Here is a 20,480-nt window from a genome sequence, read left to right as displayed (position 1 = left end):
GGACGGTCCGGGCTAGAGTGGTTATCCAGCCTGGGGAAGTGGTGCCAAGGTTGCGCACCAGAGCTCCAGTGCTCCCCCACAGCCCGGTCTTTCAGGTGCCTCCTCTTAACCCCAAGTCTCCTGAAGGTCTTCCCAGCCTGGTGGTTCCTGTGGCAGCCCCACGCACCAGGCTGTCTCTCTGTCTCCTCCCTGCAGGTGGTCCTGTCTGTCCGGCGCCGCTGCCGGAGTCTCCCGCCTGTCCGGCGCCGCTGCCGGAGTCTCCCGCCTGTCCGGCGCCGCTGCCGGAGTCTCCCGCCTGTCCGGCGCCGCTGCCGGAGTCTCCCGCCTGTCCGGCGCCGCTGCCGGAGTCTCCCGCCTGTCCGGCGCCGCTGCCGGAGTCTCCCGCCTGTCCGGCGCCGCTGCCGGAGTCTCCCGCCTGTCCGGCGCCGCTGCCGGAGCCTCCCGCCTGTCCGGCGCCTCTGCCGGAGCCTCCCGCCTGTCCGGCGCCTCTGCCGGAGCCTCCCGCCTGTCCGGCGCCTCTGCCGGAGCCTCCCGCCTGTCCGGCGCCTCTGCCGGAGCCTCCCGCCTGTCCGGCGCCTCTGCCGGAGCCTCCCGCCTGTCCGGCGCCTCTGCCGGAGCCTCCCGCCTGTCCGGCGCCTCTGCCGGAGCCTCCCGCCTGTCCGGCGCCGCTGCCGGAGCCTCCCGCCTGTCCGGCGCCGCTGCCGGAGCCCCTCTGCCCAGAGCCGCTGCCGCCCCTCTGTCCCGAGCAGCTGTCCCTCTGTCCCGAGCAGCTGCCCCACCTCTGTCCCGAGCTGTCCCTCTGTCCCGAGCAGCTGCCCCACCTCTGTCCCGAGCAGCTGCCCCACCTCTGTCCCGAGCAGCCCCTCTGTCCAGTGGGGTCATTAAGTAGGGTGGCCATGGTGAGGAAGCCACGGAGGCGGACAATAAGGCGGACTAAGACAATGATGAGGTGGGGTCCGCATCCCGCGCCAGAGCCGCCACCGCGGACAGACGCCCACCCAGACCCTCCCCTATAGGTCAAGGTTTTGCGGCCGGAGTCCGCACCTTTGGGGGGGGGGGTACTGTCACGTTCTGACCTTTATTTCCGTTGTTTTGTATTTATTTAGTATGGTCAGGGCGTGAGTTGGGTGGGCAGTCTGTTTGTTTTTCTATGTTTTGGGGCATTTCTATGTTTTCGGCCTAGTATGGTTCTCAATCAGAGGCAGGTGTCATTAGTTGTCTCTGATTGAGAATCATACTTAGGTAGCCTGGGTTGCACTGTTTGTTTGTGGGTGATTGTCTATGTTAGTGGCTTGTTTCAGCACAGGTCTCATTTTGTAGCGTCACGGTCGAATTTGGGTTATTGTTTTTGTTACTCTCTTGTATAGTGTTCAGTCTTTCTTTATTAAAGATTTTACCATGGACACTTACCACGCCGCATATTGGTCCTCTGATCCATCTCGCCTCTCCTCTTCAGACGAAGAGGAGGACGACCGTGACAGAATCACCCACCAACCAAGGACCAAGCGGCGTGGTAGAAAACAGCGACGACAGCAGCAGCAGCAGCAGCAGCAGCAGCAACAACAGCGGCCGGTATCACAGGACTCCTGGACATGGGAGGAGATACTGAACGGAGAGGGACCCTGGGCACAGGCTGGGGAATATCGCCGCCCCAAAGCAGAGCTGGAGGCAGCGAAAGCTGAGCGGCGGCGATATGAGGAGGCAGCACGGCAGTGCGACAGGTACGAGAGACAGCCCCAAATTTTTTTTGGGGGGGGGCACACGAGGGGTGGAGCTAAGCCAGGTAGCAGACCTGCGCTCACTCCTCGTGCTTATTATAAGCAGCGAGATACTGGGCAGGCACCGTGTTATGCGGTTAAGTGCACGGTGTCGCCAGTACGTGCCCATAGCCCGGTGCGCTATGGGACAGCCCCCCGAGAGTGTCATGCGAGTGCGGGCATCGAGCCAGGGCGTATGGTGCCTGCTCAGCGGGTCTGGTCGCCGGTACGCAGTTTTGGCCCAGGGTATCCTGCGCCGGCTCTGCGTTCTGTGTCTCCGGGGCGCTGGGAGGGTGCAGTGCGTCCTCTGCCCGCGCTCCGCTCGTGCCGGGCGAATGTGGGAATGGAGCCGAAGGGAGAGGTGCGTGTAGTAAGCACTACATCTCCCGTGCTTACCCACAGCCCGGTTCAACCTGTGCCTGCACTCTGGACGGTCCGGGCTAGAGTGGTTATCCAGCCTGGGGAAGTGGTGCCAAGGTTGCGCACCAGAGCTCCAGTGCTCCCCCACAGCCCGGTCTTTCAGGTGCCTCCTCTTAACCCCAAGTCTCCTGAAGGTCTTCCCAGCCTGGTGGTTCCTGTGGCAGCCCCACGCACCAGGCTGTCTCTCTGTCTCCTCCCTGCAGGTGGTCCTGTCTGTCCGGCGCCGCTGCCGGAGTCTCCCGCCTGTCCGGCGCCGCTGCCGGAGTCTCCCGCCTGTCCGGCGCCGCTGCCGGAGTCTCCCGCCTGTCCGGCGCCTCTGCCGGAGCCTCCCGCCTGTCCGGCGCCTCTGCCGGAGCCTCCCGCCTGTCCGGCGCCTCTGCCGGAGCCTCCCGCCTGTCCGGCGCCTCTGCCGGAGCCTCCCGCCTGTCCGGCGCCGCTGCCGGAGCCCCTCTGCCCAGAGCCGCTGCCGCCCCTCTGTCCCGAGCAGCTGTCCCTCTGTCCCGAGCAGCTGCCCCACCTCTGTCCCGAGCTGTCCCTCTGTCCCGAGCAGCTGCCCCACCTCTGTCCCGAGCAGCTGCCCCACCTCTGTCCCGAGCAGCCCCTCTGTCCAGTGGGGTCATTAAGTAGGGTGGCCATGGTGAGGAAGCCACGGAGGCGGACAATAAGGCGGACTAAGACAATGATGAGGTGGGGTCCGCGTCCCGCGCCAGAGCCGCCACCGCGGACAGACGCCCACCCAGACCCTCCCCTATAGGTCAAGGTTTTGCGGCCGGAGTCCGCACCTTTGGGGGGGGGGGGTACTGTCACGTTCTGACCTTTATTTCCGTTGTTTTGTATTTATTTAGTATGGTCAGGGCGTGAGTTGGGTGGGCAGTCTGTTTGTTTTTCTATGTTTTGGGGCATTTCTATGTTTTCAGCCTAGTATGGTTCTCAATCAGAGGCAGGTGTCATTAGTTGTCTCTGATTGAGAATCATACTTAGGTAGCCTGGGTTGCACTGTTTGTTTGTGGGTGATTGTCTATGTTAGTGGCTTGTTTCAGCACAGGTCTCATTTTGTAGCGTCACGGTCGAATTTGGGTTATTGTTTTTGTTACTCTCTTGTATAGTGTTCAGTCTTTCTTTATTAAAGATTTTACCATGGACACTTACCACGCCGCATATTGGTCCTCTGATCCATCTCGCCTCTCCTCTTCAGACGAAGAGGAGGACGACCGTGACATCAGCTCTCTTTTTCTATTTTATTGCGTAATAGGCATGCATGAACTTGTGTACCAAAACTAGTGAGTAATACAGCCATACTCCCTTTTAATCAGGTCTAGTAGGAGGAAGCTGTGACAGTATAATCTATAGTATTTCAGGCCATGCCTATCTATTTATCAGACATCAAAGGCAAGATACCTTTATGGTTGTGTTTACACAGGCAGCCCAATTCTGATATTTTGCAAAATTATTGCCAAAAGAGCTAATCTGATTGGTCAAAAAAACAATTAGTGAAAAACAGTTAGGAAAACTTAGGACACTAAAACTTCTTTGGGATAGGGGGCAGTATTTTGACATCCGGATGAAAAGCATGCCCAAAGTAAACTGCCTGTTACTCAGGCCCAGAAGCTATGATATGCATATAATTGGTAGATTTGGATAGAAAACACTCTAAAGTTTCTAAAACTGTTAAGATAATGTCTGTGATTATAACAGAACTGATATGGCAGGCGAAGCCCCGAGGACAAACAATTCCAAAATACCACTATTTTCAATGGCAAGTACTTTAATCATAATGCCAAGTCCTCCCAGATTGCAGTTCCTAGGGCTTCCACTAGATGTCAACAGAGTTTCAGGCTGTTTTTTGGAAAAATGACCCGGAAATTGTAGTTTTTCTAGGTGGCTCCCATTTTGTCTGTAGTGTTTCCAAGCATGTGGATGAAAGCGCGTTCTTTCTTATACTATTCTCCGTCTTAAATTTGATCATTTATTTGCGTATTAGGATACCTAAGGTTTGATTATAAACCGTGTTTGACTTGTTTGGAAAGGTTTATTAGTAACGTTTGGTATTCATTTTGTATGCATTTTAATGGAGGGAAACTGGATGGATTTATGGATATAAAGAAGGACATTATCGACAAAAGGACCATTTGTGATGTAACTGGGACCTTTTGGAGTGCCAACAGAAGAAGATAATCAAAGGTAAGGCATTTTTTAAATTGCTATTTCTGACTTTCGTGTCGCACATGCCTGGTTGAAATATGTTTTCATGTGTTTGTAAGCGGGCGCTGTCCTCAGATAATCGCATGGTTTGCTTTCACCGTAAAGCGTTTTTGAAATCTGACATGGCGGCTGGATTAACAAGAAATTAAGCTTTATTTTGATGTATTACACTTGTGATTTTATGATTTGAATTTCACTTGAATTTGGCGCTCTGCAATTTCACCGGATGTTGTCGAGGTGTCCCGCTAGCGGAACGCCTTTCTCAAACAGGTAAAGAGGCCTTTCTACTGACTCTGAAAAACACCAAAAGAAAGATGCCCAGGCTCCCTGCTCATCTGCGTAATGTGCCTTGCTGCAAGGAGGCATGAGGACTGCAGATGTGGCCAGGGCAATAAATTGCGAGACATCTAAGACAGCACTACAGGGAGACAGGACGGACAACTGATCATCCGCGCAGTGGCAGACCACGTGTAACAACACCTGCACAGGATCGGTACATCCGAACATCACACCTGCGGGAAAGGTACAGGATGGAAACAACAACTGCCCGAGTTACACCAGGAACGCACACTCCCTCCATCAATGGTCTCTCAGCCTGTCCGTAACAGGCTGAGAGAGGCTGGACTGAGGGCTTGTAGGCCTGTTGTAAGGCAAGTCCTCACCAGACATCATCGGCAACAACATCGCCTATGGGCACCAACCCACTGTCGCTGGACCAGACAGGACTGGCAGAAAGTCCTCTTCACTGACGAGTCTTGGTTTTGTCTCACCAGGGGTGATGGTCGGATTTGCGTTTATCGTCGAAGGAATGAGCGTTACACCGAGGCCTGTACTCTGGAGCGGGATCGATTTGGAGGTGGAGGGTCCGTCATGGTCTGGGGCGGTGTGTCACAGCATCATCGGACTGAGCTTGTTGTCATTGCAGGCAATCTCAACGCTGTGCGTTACAGGGAAGACATCCTCCTCTCTCACGTGGTACCCTTCCTGCAGGCTCATTCTAACATGACCCTCCAGCATGACAATGCCACCAGCCATACTGCTCGTTCTGTGAGTGATTTCCTGCAAGACAGGAATGTCAGTGTTCTGCCATGGCCATTGAAGAGCCAGGATCTCAATGCCATTGAGCACGTCTGGGACCTGTTGGATCGGATGGTGAGGGCTAGGGCCATTCTACCCAGAAATTGGAAGAGTGGCTAGGGCCATTCCCCCAAGCTTCAGTAGTGTGTTGCTTGCCTCCTCATGCACTTCTCCGTAACCTACTAGAAATCCCCTAAAATAATTTATTCACACTTAATAGACAATCAACAACAACGTGTTTGGTGACAACAATATCACAGACAAGACAAATTGTAGGCTATAACATGGGACACAACATTACAGTAACATAGATAAATACATTGTCTCAAGTAGGATATTTTATTTATGTTAAACATTTGGTTCACATGCAGGCAGGCAGGCCTATGTAATTAAATCGTAAGGATGTAAGGATGAAGATGTATTTAATATGCTCTAAATAGTCATCCACCTAAAAGAGTAAACATGCATTGATAATAACCAAAGATAGGTGACAAAATCAACCATAACAAAATAATCATAATAAACAGAAAAAAAGTTTTTCTCCCATAATACTTTGGTTCCGACTTCAAGTTGCATTTAGTGAGGAGCAACTGCTGAAATTTCCAGTCGACTGCAGTTGAAAGTTAATGATCTTTAAACACATGGTTGTTGTAAAGGTCATGCAGTCAAAATGTAGTTGAAAGTCAGAAAATGTTTATACCCACAATGTCTTGCACAATACATTCCAACTAGGTGTAGGCATATGGTTCTGGGTGTGACCAGGTGGTGATAGGTCACCCTGATTATGACGACTGTGGTTGCCATGGCCACAACTATTTTTACGGATGTTATGTAGACCTGCATTTCAAGCAGTTTGTTTACATGGCTCCCTACACACAGTGAAACAAAACTATTTTAGGGTTTCAAATGTCTTGGTGTCATTGTACAAACCTATCCATACTAAAGGATTATATGATTTGTTGCACTTCACTGTGAGATATTTTTTCTTGGGCAAAATGAATAGTATTGCAGTAGTTGAAGTTCCAAAAATGTATTCCAAACGGTCCAAAAACAGGGATAGCCTAATGTGTCACAAGTATAAGTTGTGAAAAAGTATTCATAAGAAATAAAAGTGGGTTCGAATTTATAGGAGTGTCGACTAATAACAATGTGGCAACTTTTTACAAGCATAATTGAATCACACTTAATAAGCAATAGTGTAACCATAAACATAGCGCAATGCAACTATAAATACACGCACATGTCATTGCCATGAACAAAACCACGTGTGTCGTTTCTCCCTCAAATTGGCCAATGAGGTACAATCTCTGGGTTTGGTTTGAACTACTTCCTCATATCTGAGCAAGTCTGAGCTCATATAACTTCTGTGCGTCAAGACTGAGCATATCGGACTTCTTCGCTTTGGCTACAGAGAGATACAGTTATTTGGACATTACAGGTTGTCAGCAACAGTGCACTCCTGACCATTTCAGGTGCAAATCATTTGAATCGCCTTTAATGTCAACGGAATAATGTCGATCTTCAGAAATGTAAGTACATACAAAACCTACATAATTGATTATCGAATTTATTATAGCCTATCTGCTGCTCAGAACAAAACATATTATAGCCTGCATTCTGCTGCTCATAACAAACCAAAATAAATCCACAGTTATGATAGGGATAAGTGTCTTATCCCTATCATAACCCAAGATCTAGGGCTGCATTTGGTAATATTGTTGATGTTTTTGTTGTCAATACTATGTAACAATGTAGGCTATAGTTTAAAAAATATGTCAACCTTACATCTATAGCTCTGTCTATGAAATGAAGTTCAGTTACATTTCCCTCTCCTTCTGTTTTAATTATTTTAATAATTGTTGTATTTCATTTGTTCCTCCCATGTTTTGTTACATTCAATCAAAAACCATGTAATTACAGGTCTATAAAATATAGTGTAGGAATTAGTAAAACAGTAGGCTGAATTAGTATTACCAGTTCTATACTATAAGGCTAATAGTGCACATTCAGTGGTTGCAGTAGGTTATCAGCCGATTGTGAGGGCCCTACGCCTAGGTCCTAGTCCCAAATATGTTAATTGCCTAAAGATGCCCCTCTATATTTTACAATGCTGCATGTTGCTGATAGTGGACAGTAAAATGGCTACCTGTAGCCAGGCACACACCTCTTCTACTGCCTGTTACTAAAGCCACTGGTGTAACCCTGTCTTCCCCTTTCTAGATTCTCTTGCATTCTCTGCTGGCCATAGCATATGTAAATCTCTGCACTGGACAGCACTGCCCATCCTGTCCTCTAGGTACATTTCATCTAAGCTTTATTGTCCTACAAATTATGGTTTTATGTTTCAATCATCATTTCAATCTGTTTTGTTCTTCACAGTCCCTCTCATGCTTATGTTTATTCATGATATGTCCTCTCATTTAGGACGATTTACCGTCAAGAACTGCAGCCAGCTGCATGGGGGGTGGACAGGACCTAGCTGTGTTCTATGCAGTGACTGTAAAGGTAAAAACACACAACATCTGTGAAATATTGAAATAACATTATTATTTTGCCGAATGTATAACTTAATGGAGAAAATTAACTGGTATTCTTACTGGCATGCCCAACAGATGTGACTTGAAAAATATCTAAAATGTACGTATATATCTGACACAGTACTGAAGAGCTGGATAATACAGATTACTTGACATTTTTTTATTCCATTCATTCTTTGTTTGCTCACTTCCTTATGTGCTTGCAGACTGGTCAATCTGTTGTTAAGTGTATTTATATGTCTGTTTGACCCATGGCAGGTGAAGGAAAGATTACTTTTAGTTTCTGCTCGACCTTCTCAGACACGGTGTGTGGCTGCAAGGATGGATACCACATGGCCTCAATGGGTGATTGCCAGAAACATGAATCATTGGGTAATTATGCATTGGGTGATTATGCAGTTGTATTTGAAAATAATACATTTTTAAATGTCTTTCCTATCTACAGCCACAAGGACACGGAAATGCAATTTCCAGTTTAATATTGTACCAGACTTTGCAGTTCTGTTGTTTACTTTCAGTTGCCTAAAATTGCTATGGTTACTGAGTAAACAAGACCGGTTGTCAACATGTGTCGTCTGAGATTGTATGTGCTATGACTAGAAATACAGCCCGTACAGTACAAATTCCATTCTTATCCCGAGTCCCGACTCCTTCTGTATTATGCAACACTTGGTTTGTATGCCCACAAATGACATTCATTGGCCACGTACTACTGAGAGATTTCACGTCATGTCTGACAGCTGCCCCACTCTATGTTTATTGGTCATGTTTTGATCCACACTGTCTTTTTTTTTCAGGTTCAACTCAGCTTCCATTGGATTCTGTTGGGTGCATGAGATCTATAGCAATGTAAGACTGCATGCCTCTGATTAATTAGTTGCTAATTGTTTACATGAAATTGCGACTTGAAATGTGTCTGTATTGCATATATGTGGGGAGGTTTGCCCCTTTCGGTCCAATGAGGTCATTTCCGGAGAAAGTTAACTAACTGCAAGTAAAAATGTGGTCACACTTTAGAATAGACAACACATTTTAAGGTACACCCACACTGAGACTGCTTACTGAGAATCTGTTTGTTATGTAACTTGCTTCTTTATCTTTATTATGGCTAACAATAAGGTTATTAAGGATGGTCCAGTAATACATAACTACGTTTAATTGTTTGAATAACAAATCACTGGAGTAAGGCCTAATATTCAGACCCATTGACTTTTTCCCCAAAATGTATGTTGCAGCCTTATTCTAAAATGGATTAAATAACAAAAATTCTTCAGCAATCTAGACACAATACTCAATAATGACAAAGGGAAAACAGTTTTTTTTAGAAATTCTTGCAAATGTATTTAAAAATTTAAAAAACAGAAATACTTTATTTACATAAGTATTCAGACCCTTTGCTATGATACTCGAAATTGAGCTCAGGTGCATTTCCAGTGATCATCCTTAAGATGGCTCTACAACTTGATTGGAGTCCACCTGGGGTAAATTCAATTGATTGGACATGATTTGGGAAGGCAAACGTTGCATGTCAGAGCAAAAACCAAGCCATGAGGTCAAAGGAATATTCCGTAGAGCTCCCCGAAACAGGATTGTGTCGAGGCAAAGATCTGGGGAAGGGAACCAAAACATTTCTGCAGCATTGAAGGTCACCAATAACACACTGGAAATCATTCTTAAATGGAAGAAGTTTGGAACAACCAAGACTCTTCCTAGAACTGTCCGCCTGGCCAAACTGAGCAATCGGGGAAGAAGGGCCTTGGTCAGGGAGATGACCAAGAACCCAATGGTCACTCTGACAGAGCTCTAGAGTTCCTCTGTGGAGATGGGAGAACCTTTCAGAAGGACAACCCAACCATCTCTGCAGCACTCCACCGATCAGGCCTTTATGGTAAAGTGGCCAGACGGAAGCCACTCCTCAGTAAAAGGCATATGACAGCCCACTTGGAGTTACCAAAAGGCAGCTCAAGACTCTCAGACCATGAGAAACAAGATTATCTGGTCTGATGAAACTAAGATTGAACTCTTTGACCTGAATGCCAAGCATCACGTCTGGAGGAAACCTGGCACCATCCCTATGGTGAATTATGGTGGTGGCAGCATCATGCTGTGGTGATGTTTTTCAGCAGCAGGGACTGGGATACTAGTCAGGATTGAGGCAAAGATGAACGGAGCGAAGTACATAGAGATCCTTGATGAAAACCTGCTCCAGAGCACTCAGGACCTCAGACTGGGTCGAAGGTTACATTTTCAACAGGACAACGACCCTAAGCAAACAGGCAAGACAACAAAGGGTAGCTTCGGGACAAATCTCTGAATGTCCTTGAGTGGCCCTGCCAGAGCCCAGATCAAACATATCTGGAGAGACCTGAAAATAGCTGTACAGCAACTCCCCTCATCCAACCTAGCAGAGCTTGAGAGGATCTGCAGAGAAGAATGGGAGAAACTCCCCAAATACAGGTGTGCTAAGCTTGTAGTGTCATACCCAAGAAGACTCGAGGCTGTAATCACTGCCAAAGGTGCTTCAACAAAGTACTGAGTAAAGGGTCTGAATACTTACTGTATGTAAATGTGATATTTCAGTTTTTTTATTTGTAATAAATTAGAAAAAATGTAAAACAAAAAAACAACATTTTTTGCTTTGTCATTATGGGGTATTGTGTGTAGATTGATTAGGGAAGAAAACAATTTAATAATACATTTTAGAATAAGGCTGTAACCTAACAATGTGGAAAAAGTAAACGGGTCTGAATACTTTCCGAAGGCACGTTATATACACACTTATAAACAACTCATTTGTATATATGTGTGTGTGTGTGTGTGTGTGTTTGTTTGTGCGCGCGCGCGTGTGTCTGTACCTTAAAATAAAGTGATTCCAAAAATGCTTAGCTAACTTTCTGTCTTTTTGTGTGCCTGTCTTTCTGTAGTGTCATCGTGGCCCTTGTTTTCATTATCTCAATCCTGTCCATGGCCTTGATTTGCTTACGCAAAAAGGTGTACCAAAAAGGTAAAGAGCTCATTCAACCACATTTATAGTATAATGTATATAGTTGGACTATTTATCTTATCAGGCAATTACTGCAGCACTCATAGGTGCTCAGGTGAGGCACCCCCCTGTCCGGACGTCAAAAGGCAACAATCTATACATTGCACGGGATGCCACAATTGTGTTGTTTTATTTGGCACATTATCTCACTCTCACAAAATAATTTACTTAAAAGCAATACTGCATGTTTCCTCTCTCAGGAGCACACCAAAAGCTGCCACAGAGTGTGTGATGTCACATGAACGAGGCTGGAAGTTGGAGCCAGGATTCCGAGCAACTTTGGAAAAAACAAAACACCCTTGGGATAGCAAAGATAATCCGAATTAGAACACAGAGGATACTTTTGTTACCTGAGGTCTCTCTCTTCCAGCCTGTACTTTGGTGCTTCACACCTTTTTAGGTATTTATTTTTATTTTACAAAAGCAAAATGATAGAACTCCTCTGTCAACAACATAAAACACCCTCATACAAGAAGCAGGGTAAACACACCAACAGCATATCACTTAAAAAAAATATGTTTTTATATCTGGCAGTGTAGAGTTGTCCACTTTTTTCAAATGAATTGTATTCCTTCCTATTCTAATATCTTAGAACATCAAGGGCCAATTGCATGTGGGAATTGTATACTATTTAATATGAGTTTTACGTACATGTTTGTATCCAATCTGTGTTTATCAAGCGTGTATGGGTGTGGGAAAGTATTTTAGTTCTGCTTCCTAAGACAAGGGGGAGGATGACCTTTTTTTATTAAATAGTTTTTTTTGTCATGCCTTGCAATGGCATATGCCTTCCAAACAGTTGCTTGACCACTTTTAAGGTCTCTGGTATGGGAAAGAGGGTAATGATGCATTCTCCTTCCATTCTTCAGTTGTTCTGTCCAGTACAATGAAGGAATGGTTTGGAAAATAGTGTTGAGTGCAATTCACAAGTAGCCTCTCGTAGAATCTGTGTCTCAACTTTACAGTAGTGAGCTGAAGCACTCAAATGTGAATTAAGTTTTAAAGTATTAGAATGAAAATACTTCAACAGTATTACATTTTTTAAAGTAAACCTAGTTAGGCGAGAGGTAGATTACATATATTTGTAAAAAATATATATTGCAACATATTCCTGTAGTTTAAGCATCAGATGTTTTGATGAATTGGAGTATATATCTATGTCTATGACATATTGTATTGCAACTGTTATGTTGTTCAAGGTATAGGCCTATTTTAAAAGTAGTCATTGTTAAACTACATTGGCCTAATAGGGATAGCGTACTCCCAAAGTAGCATCCGCTTTTACTAAGATTGTGTATTTGTCAGTACGACACTTTGTTTTTGCAAGGGTTAGAGTTCAAGTTATAGTCCTATATGAATTGTAGTAATTGTTTTACTATAGCCTACTGCCATAGCCTACTACATCATCAAAGATGGGATACAATTTGGTTTGTCTTTCAAGTTATTTATTTTTAATTCTAATTTTATAATTTATTATTAATTTTACTCTTTCGAAGTGTGTTTGTTTATTTCTCTGTTTGTCTGAAAACTGTTGAAATAAATATCTCTGTCAATCTTTATAACTGCCAAGCTTTATTGTCTTTATTAAATGGATAGTTCACCCAAACTATAGTTCACCCAAATTACAAAAGGATTTACATTGGTTTCCTTTCATGTAAGCAGTCTATGGGCAAGGTATGACAGCAATTCATGTTTTGGTCTTTCCCTGGTACTGTTTCCAAATGCTAAACTTTTAGCAAATGTGGCACAAATGTGGTATAAGTCATGGGAATGATATTAGCATTTTTCAAATAATCTATAAGTTACTTTTTTGAGCTTCGCAATACATTTTAGATACCCTTGGATGATTTGGACATGATGTGAGAAAAATGCTAATATCAGTCCCATGACTGGAATGGGATTTGGGCAGCATTTGCTAAAAACGTTAGCAGTGCCAGGGAAACTAAACCAAAGCATGAATTGCTGCCATACCTTGTCCAAAGCATGACATTACAGGGTAAGGAATGTGTCATTTGGATGAACTATCAATTTAAGTTTTCACCACTAGATGGTACTAAGAACCTTTCCAAGATCTTTTTTGCCTGAGAGTTTGGGATTGAGGTGGTTTGATTAATCTCGCACGGGTGCCCGTGTAGGTGTGTTTTGCACTGGCTGAAAGTTGATTGCATTTGATTTGGAACCAGGCTGCCACTCAGGTGTGAGGGAGTGAGGCCTAAGAGGGTTTTATAAATAAGCAACAACCAGTGGGTTTTGTGACGGGTAAACAGAGATGATCAGTTTACAGAAGAGTATAGAGTGCAGTGATTTGTCTTATAAGGAGCATTGGTGGCAAATCTGATGACCGAATGGCAAAGAACATCTAGCCGCTCGAGAGCACCCTTACCTGCCGATCTATAAATTATGTCTCTGTAATCTAGCATGGGTCGGATGGTCATCTGAATCATGGTTAGTTTGGCAGCTGGGGTGAAAGAGGAGCGATTACGACAAGTCTAGTTTTAACTTTAGCCTGTAGCTTTGATATGTGCTGAGATAAGGACAGTGTACCATCTAGCCTTTCTCCCAAGTACTTGTATGAGGTGACTGCCTCAAGCTTTAAACCCTCAGAGGGGTGCATTCTTCTTACCAAACCACATTACCTTTGTTTTGGAGGTGTTCAGAACAAGGTTGAGGGCAGAGAAAGCTTGTTGGACACTATGAAAGCTTTGTTGTAGAGCGTTTAACACAAAACCCGTGGTGGGGCCAGTTGAGTATAAGACTGTATCATCTGTATATAAATGCACAATAGAGCTTCCTACTGCCTGAGCTATGTTGTTGATGTAAATTGAGAAGAGGGCCTCTCGAGTGGCACAGTGGTCTAAGGCACTGCATTGCAGTGCTAGCTGTGCCACTAGAGATCCTGGTTTGAGTCCAGGCTCTGCCGCAGCCAGCCGCGACCAGGGAGGGTTAGGGGAGGGTTTGGCCGGCCGGGATGTCCTTGTCCCATCGCGCTGTAGCGACCCCTGTGGCGGGCCGGGCGCATGCACGCTGATACGGTCACCAGCTGTACGGTGTTTCCTTCCGGGTTAAGCGGGCATTGTGTCAAGAAGCAGTGCGGCTTGGCTGGGTCCTGTTTCAGAGGACGCACAGCTTTTGACCTTCGCCTCTCCCTGGTCCGTAAGGGAGTTGCAGCGATGGGACAAAACTGTAACTACAAATTGAGGAGAAATAGGGTTAAAACATTTTTTAAAGGAAATTGAGAAGAGTGTGGGGCCTAGGATCGAGCCGTAGGGTACACCATTGGTGACAGGCAGTGGCTGAGACAGCAGATGTTCTGACTTCATACACTGCACTCTGAGAGAGGTAGTTAGCAAACCAGGCCAAAAACACCTCGGAGACACCAATACTCCTTAGCTGGCACACAAGAATGGAATGGTCTACCATATCAAAAGCTTTGGCCAAGTCAATAAAAATAGCAGCACAGGGGCCTCCTGGGTGGCGCAGTGGTTAAGGGTGCTGTACTGCAGCGCCAGCTGTGCCATCAGAGACTCTGGGTTCGCGCCCAGACTCTGTCGTAACCGGCCGCGAACGGGAGGTCCGTGGGGCGATGCACAATTGGTCTAGCGTCGTCCGGGTTAGGGATGTCCTTGTCTCATCTCGCACCAGCGACTCCTGTGGCGGGCCGGGCGCAGTGCACGCTAACCAAGGTTGCACAGTGTTTCCTCCAACACATTGGTGCGGCTGGCTTCCGGGTTGGATGCACGCTGTGTTAAGAAGCAGTGCAGCTTGGTTGGGTTGTGTATCGGACGCATGACTTTCAACCTTTGTCTCTCCCGAGCCCGTTTGGGAGTTGTAGCGATGAAGTAGCTACTAAAACAATTGGATACCATGAAATTGGGGAGAAAAAGGGCTAAAATAAATAAATAAAAATAGCAGCACAGAATCAAGGGCAATGGTGACATCATTGAGGACCTTTAAGGTTGCAGTGACACATCCATAACCTGAGCGGAAACCAGATTGCATATCAGATAAAATACTATAGACATCAAGAAAGCCAGTCAGTTGATATTGTCAAGTTTTTCCAACACTTTTGATAAACGGGGCAAAATAGAAATGTGCCCATAACAGTTAGGATCAGCTTGATCTTCCCCTTTAAATAAAGGACTAAACGTGGCTGCCTTCCAAGCAATGGGAACCTCCCCAGAGAGGAGAGACAGATTGAAAAGGTCAGAGATGGGCTTGTCGATTATAGGGGCAGTAAACTTAAAAAAAAAAGGGTCTAAACCATCTGACCCAGATGTTTTTTGGGGATCAAGTTTAAGGAGCTCCTTTAGCACCTTGGACTTGGACACCTTGAAACTTTGTAGTGTGGCAGGGGGAAAAGAAGGAGGCGCATTGGGGCAAGTCGCATTAGAAGGGGTGGGAGATGAGGCTATGTTGGACAGGCAAGAAAGCATGGCTGTCCAACGGCAAAATCAAAACAAAAGTGACATAATTAAGCATGTAGTAATCAGTAGGATTCTGTGTTTTCCCATGGAAAAGTGATTGCTTTTGCTAAAAATGCTTTTTCTGCCTTTCTAACGAAAACTAGTTTGAAAATTCGAACAATTATTTTATGGAAAAGAGATGTTGTATGTTTCTGGACAATGCACCATTCTGCCTTGTTGACAACATGACAGAGCAGCTCAGATTTTTAACTACAGAGAGTTTTCATCTATATTTTTCATAGCTGTCTATTTACCACCACAAACTGATGCTGGCACTAAAACCGTACTCAAAGAGTTGCATAGGGCTGCTGATATTAATGCAGAAAAACTGAAATCCTTAACCTAATTTCTACCAACATGTCACCTGTGTCCACACACAGAAACGCATACAAAGCTCTCCCTCGCCCTCCAAGTAAAAGCTCAAACAGGAAGTACCAATATGGAAGTGGTTCGATGAAGCGGATGCTAAGCTACAGGACTGTTTTGCTAGAAGAGACTGGAATATGTTCCGGGATTCATCCGATGACACTGAGGTCTTTACTACATCAGTCACTGGCTTCATTAATAAGTGCATTGACAGTGTTGTCCCCACAGTGACTGAACATACAGTTGAAGTCGTAAGTTGACATACACTTAGGTTGGAGTCATTAAAACTAGTTTTTCAACCACTCCTCAAATTTCTTGCTAACAAACTATAGTTTTGGCAAGTCGGTTAGGACATCTACTTTGTGCATGACACAAGTAATTTTTCCAACAATTGTTTACAAACAGATTATTTCACTTATAATTCACTGTATCACAATTCCAGTGGGTCAGAAGTTTATATATATAAGTTGACGGTGCCTTTAAACAGCTTGGAAAATTCCAGAAAATTATGTCATGGCTTTAAAAGCTTCTGATGGGCTGATTGACATAATTTGAGTCAATTTGAGGTGTACCTGTGGGTGTATTTCAAGGCCTACCTTCAAACTCAGTGCCTCTTTGCTTGACATAGGAAAATCAAAATAAATCAGCCAAGACTTCAGATTTTTTTTTTGTAGACTTCCACAAGTCTGGTTCATCCTTGGGAGCAATTTCCAAACACCTGGAGGTTCCACGTTCATCTGTACAAACAATAGTACGCAAGTATAAACACCATGGGACCACGCAGCCGTCATTTTGCTCAAGAAGGAGACGCGTTCTGTCTCCTAGAGAAGAAGGTACTTTGGTGCGAAAAGTGCAAATCAATCCCAGAACAACAGCAAATGACCTTGTGAAGATGCTGGAGGAAACAGGTACAAAAGTATCTATATCCACAGTAAAACAAGGCCTATATCGACATAACCCGAAATGCCGCTCAGCAAGGCACAAGACACTGCTCCAAAACCCCCATAAAAAAGCCAGACTACGGTTTGCAACTGCACATAGGGACAAAGATCGTACTTTTTGGTCTGATGAAACAAATATAGAACTGTTTGTCCATAATGACCATCGTTATTTTTGGAGGAAAAAGGGGGAGGCTTGCAAGCCGAAGAACACCATCCCAATCGTGAAGCACGGGGTGGCAGTATCATGTTGTGGGTGCTTTGCTGAAGGAGGGACTGGTGTACTTCAAAAATAGATGGCATCATGAGGGAGGGAAAATTATGTGGATATATTGAAGCAACATCTCAAAACATCAGTCAGGAAGTTAAAGCTTGGTCGCAAATGGGACTTCCAAATGGACAATGACCCCAAGCATACTTCCAAAGTTGTGGTAAAATGGCTTAAGGACAACAAAGTCAAGGTATTGGAGTGGCCATCACAAAGCCCTGACCTCAATCATATAGAAAATGTGTGGGCAGAACTGAAAAAACGTGTGCGAGCAAGGGGCCTACAAAACCTGACTCAGTTACAGCAGCTCTTTCAGGTAGGTATGGGCCAAAATTCACCCAACTTATTGTGGGAAGCTTGTGGAAGGCTATCCAAAAAGTTTGACAAAAGTTAAACAATTTAAAGGCAATGCTACCAAATACTAATTGAGTGCATGCAAACTTCTGACCCACTGGGAATGTGATGAAAAAAATTAATGCTGAAATAAATACTTTTCTCTACTATTATTCTGACATTCAACATTCTTAAAACAAAGTGGTGATCCTAACTGACCTTAGAGAAGGTAATTTTTACTTGGATTAAATGTCAGGAATTGTGAAAAACTGAGTTTAAATGTATTTGGCTATGGTTATGTAAACTTCCGACTTCAATTGTACATATCCCAACCAGAAGCCATAGATTACAGGCAACATCTGCAGCATGCTAAAGGCTAGAGCTGCCGCTTTCAAGGAGTGGGACACTAATCCGGACGCTTATAAGAAGTCCCACTGCGAACTCTGACGGCCATCAAACAGACAAAAGATTGAATCCTACAACGCTGTCTCTGATGCTCATCGCATGTGGCAGGGCTTGCAAACTATCACGGATTACAAAAGGAAACCCAGCCGTGAATTGCCCAGTGACGTGAGCCTACCAGACGAGCTAAACGTCTTCTATGCTCGTTTTGAGGCAAGCAACACTGAACCATGCATGAGAACACCAGCAGTTCTGGACAACTGTGTGATCACACTATCTGTAGCCGATGTGATTAAGACTTTGAAACAGGTTAATATTCACAAATTCACAGGGTCAGACAGATTACCAGGATGCGTACTCAGAGCAGGCAAGTGTCTTCACTGACATTTTCAACCTTGCCCTGACCCAATCTGTAATGCTCACATGTTTCAAGCAAACCACCATAGTCCCTGTGCCCATGAATGCCAAGGTAACCTGCCTAAATGAGTATCGCCCCATAGCATTCACATCTGTTTTCATGAAAAGCTTTCAAAGACTGGTCATGACTCACATCAACACCATCATCCCAGACAACCTGGACCCACTTCAATTTGCAAACCGCCCTAATAGATCCACAGATGACACAATCTCTATTGAATTCCACACTGCCCTCTCCCACCTGGACTAGAGGAACACCTATGTGAGAATGCTGTTCATTGAATACAGCTCAGTGTTTAACACCACAATGCCATCAAAGCTCATCACTGAGCTAAAGACCCTGGGACTGAACACCTCCCTCTGCAACTGGATCCTGGACTTCCTGACGGGTCACCCCTAGGTGGTGAGGGTAGGCAACAACATATCCGCCACGCTGACCCTCAACACGGGGATCCCTCAGGGGTGCAGGCTTAGTCCCCTCCTGTACTCCCTGTTCACCCACGACTGCCTGGCCAAACACAACTCCAACACCATCAAATTTGCTGACGACACAACGACAATGAGACAGCCTACAGGGAGGGGGTCAGAGACCTGGCAGTGTGGTGCCAGGACAACAACTTCTCCCTCAACATCAGCAAGACAAAGGAGCTGATTGTGGACTACCGGAAACGGAGGTCCGAGCACCCTCCCATTCACATCGATGTGGCTGTGGTGGACTGTGCTACCGCACAGCAAGTCTGCAACCAACAGGACCCTCAACAGCTTCTATGCCAAAATACTGCTAAACAGTTAGTTAAGTAGTTAACCAAATAGCTATCTACATTGCCTCTTTTCGCACTAACTTTTTTTATTATTACTTTTCTTACTTTTCTATTATTTCTATCTCTCTGCATTGTAGGGAAGGGCCCGTAAGTAAGCATGTCACTGTTTGTCAACACCCGCTTTTTTTTACCCCCCCTATTCTCCTCAATTTCGTAGTATCCAATTGGTAGTTACAGTCTTGTCTCATTGCTGCAACTCCCGTACGGACTCGGGAGAGGCGAAGGTCGAGAGCCGTGCGTCCTCCGAAACACACCCCAACCAAGCCGCACTGCTTCTCAACACAATGCCCACTTAACCCAGAAGCCAGCCGCACCAATATGTCGGAGGAAACACCGTACACCTGGCGACCGTGTCAGCATGTATTGCGCCAGGAGTCGCTAGTGCGCGATGGGTCATGGACATCCCTGCCGGCCAAATTCTCCCCTAACCCGGACGACGCTGGGCCAATTGTGCACCTCCCCATGGGTCTCCCGGTCGTGGCCGGCTGTGTCAGAGCCTGGACTTGAACCCAGAATCTCTAGTGGCACAGCTCACACCTCGATGCAGTGCCTTAGACCACCGTGCCAGGACGCATGTGACAAATTAAATTTGATTTGATTTGCGATTACTGTTGGATTTGAGAAGGTGCTCCTCCCTCCCGGCTTTAGCTCGATTATGTGTTACCCGGTGCAACAAGGGCCAACATAAAATAACACTCTCATTGCAAGGCTCGGGGATGCAGATGGAAATCTTTTCTACATCTGTAGTGTAGACTCACTACTAGATATACACTGAGTGTACAAAACATTCAGGACACCTGCTCTTTCAAATAAAATAAAATAAAATAAAATTGTATTTGTCACATGCGCTGAATACAACAGGTGAAAGACTTACTTACAAGCCCTTAACCATAAATTCAGAAAAATAAGTGTTAAGTAAAACATAAAAATAAAGAATGATTAAAGAGCAGCAGTAAAATCACAGTACCAAGGCTATATACAGGGGGTACCGGTACAGAGTCAATGTGCGGGGGCACAGGTTAGTCGAGGTAATTGAGCTAATATGTACATGCAGGTAGAGTTAAAGTGACTATGCATAGATAATAAACAGAAAGTAGCAGCAGTGTAAAAGTAAGCATGTCAGTAAGGGGGGACGACAATGCAAGTAGTCTGAGTAGCCATTTGATTAGCTGTTTAGCAGTCTTATTTATTTATCCGTTATTTTACCAGGTAAGTTGACTGAGAACACGTTCTCATTTGCAGCAACGACCTGGGGAATAGTTACAGGGGAGAGGAGGGGGATGAATGAGCCAATTGTAAACTGGGGATTATTAGGTGACCGTGATGGTTAGAGGGCCAGATTGGGAATTTAGCCAGGACACCGGGGTTAACAACCCTACTCTTACGATAAGTGCCATGGGATCTTTAATGACATCAGAGAGTCAGGACACCCGTTT

The sequence above is a fragment of the Oncorhynchus mykiss genome, chromosome 17 (assembly GCF_013265735.2).
Source record: "Oncorhynchus mykiss isolate Arlee chromosome 17, USDA_OmykA_1.1, whole genome shotgun sequence".
In the NCBI taxonomy this organism is placed as follows: Eukaryota; Metazoa; Chordata; class Actinopteri; order Salmoniformes; family Salmonidae; genus Oncorhynchus; species Oncorhynchus mykiss.
The sequence above is the reverse complement of the archived record's forward strand: the minus strand, read 5'-3'. Positions refer to the sequence as shown.